This window comes from Physeter macrocephalus, chromosome 6 (assembly GCF_002837175.3).
Source record: "Physeter macrocephalus isolate SW-GA chromosome 6, ASM283717v5, whole genome shotgun sequence".
In the NCBI taxonomy this organism is placed as follows: Eukaryota; Metazoa; Chordata; class Mammalia; order Artiodactyla; family Physeteridae; genus Physeter; species Physeter macrocephalus.
Genome location: NC_041219.1, coordinates 38,029,843 through 38,032,369, shown reverse-complemented (window position 1 = coordinate 38,032,369; position 2,527 = coordinate 38,029,843).

Genomic DNA, 2,527 nt, shown 5'->3' with positions numbered 1-2,527 from the left:
CCGGAGCCTGTGCTCCGCGACGGGAGAGGCCACAACAGTGAGAGGCCCGCGTACCGCAAAAAAAAAAAAAAAAAAAAAGGAAGGAAAGCCAGAAGGGAGGGAAAACCAACACAGCTGTGGCCAGCTGTTATCAAGCTGGCCACGGCATGGGTGACTTAATCCCATGGAGCTGCAACTGTCATGTGAATTGCCACGTGAAATGCATCTCGGTACTGTCCAGACAGGGGAAGAACAAATCTTTTTTCTCAATGAATAAATCTTAGTAAGTGCCAAGTGGTCCCCATACTGGTTCCCACTGAGGCATCAACAGAGAAGGGATGAGGCATGTAGTGGGACCCGGAGGTGAGGTGCTGTCAGGATGCACCTGCAAGAGGCTGCTTGGACTTCACACAAAATTGGTCAGTGCCATGGTGACTACGGTAAGACAATGTCAAGGCTGAGAACATCTGAGTGGTACACAAGGAGTGTCCAGAGCACCATACAATCGTTTCAGTATAAACAGAAGAAGCATTTGGTAAAATTCAACTATTCATAATTTTTTAAAACTCTTAGCAAAAGAGGATAAAAAGAGAGCAAACTTTCATAGTCTCATAGAGTATACCTATTCAACCTACAATAAGCTGAAGTATTAGAATCATTCCCATTAAAATCAGGAAAAAGACAAAGCTGTCACCCCACGAAATATCACCACAAAGGTATTTTCTACACTAAACTGAAAGACATGGTGTAATAAGACAGAAAAAATAAATAAAATGCACATGTATGAGAAAGAAACAAAACTGTATTAGCAGATGATATGATTGTCTAGGTAGAAGACCCAGTTGAATCTACAGACACATCACTATAAATAAGAGAGATGAGAGAATAATAGAGAGAGAATTGCAAGGTTACTAGATTTTATGTCAATTTCAAAACCCATTTGCATTTCTACATACTAGCAATGAACAGTTTAAAATGTAAATTTAAATGTATGACACGTACAGATGAAATAACATAACTGGGCAGATTTTCTTTAAAATAATCTTGAGGTAGGAGGAATAGGTGAGGTTATATTAATACACGAAACAAGACTGGTCATGTATTCATAATTGCTGAAACTGAGTGATAAGTGTACTGGATTTATTTTACTATTTTATCTACTTTTGCTTACTTCTTGCTTAACTAATAGCAAGAAAAATCTAAAGTATCTAAGGTATACCTCACAAAAATATGAAGCTTATTGTGGAAAAAATGTTTTAACTTTATTGAAATAGGCTTAAATATATGGAGATAAACGTACTTATGGAGTAAAAGACTCAAATTTTTCAAACGTCAATTTGCTCCAAGTGAGCTATAGACTATATTTAATTCCAATCAAAATTCCACACAATGTTTTTTTAATTTGATATACTTAATTCAAAAATTTATATGGAAGACTAATGGGCCAAGAATACAGTAGAAGATAAAGTAGGAAACTTTTCTTATCTAATTTTAGCACTCACTTAGCTCTCTGATATTAAGACTCATACAGCTACAGTAATTAAGATATTGGCACAGGGATAGACAAATTGAACAATGGGACAATATAGACAACCCAGAAACAGACCCACACTTATATGGAATAGAGTGGCACTGTTAATTAGTGGGTAAAGATGAACTGTTTAATAAATTGTGGTGGGATAATCATTTATCCATATACAAAAATTCTATCCCTACCTTGCATCATAGAGAAAAGTCAATTCAAGATGGATTAAGGACTTAAATGTGAAAGGGAAGACTCTGATATTTTTACAAGAAAATATAGACAACTATCTTTTAAAATGTATTTATTTATTGAAGTATAGTTGATTTATAATGTTTCAGGTATACAGCAAAGTGATTCAGTTGTACATATATATTCTTTTTCAGATTCTTTTCCACTATAGGTTATTACAAGATATTGAATATAGTTCCCTGTGCTATACAGTAGGTCCTTGTTATTTATTTTATATGTAGCAGTGTGTTATAGATGACTATCTTCATAAGCAGAAGTAGGGAAGGACTTCCTAAACAAGAAACAAACCATAAAGATGGATTCTGCTTTATTGAATTAAGAATTTCAGAACATCAAAAGACATCCTAAAGAAAATAAAATGACAATCTATCATTTAGCAGAAAATCATGTTCAGAATAAATAAATGTTAAACCAATTTTTTAAAAGACAAAAAAAAATCACAGGAGAAAATATGGGCAAAAGCTCTGAACAGGCATTTCACTGAGGAGGAAATTATCATGGATAATAAACACATGGGGAAATGTTTAAACACACTGGTAATCAGAAAAATGTAAACTCAACAATGAGTTACTGTTTCACACCCATGAGACCTTTGAAAAACACTTAGAGAAAAATCTTAAAAACAGGCATATGAAGGATGGATTAGGAAACAGTCCAAATGCAGCTGTATTAATCAGGGTTCTCCAGAGAAACAGAATCAATAGGATGTACAGCTGACCCCACTTGATCATGGTGTATGATCCTTTTAATGTGCTGTTGGATTCTGTTAGTATT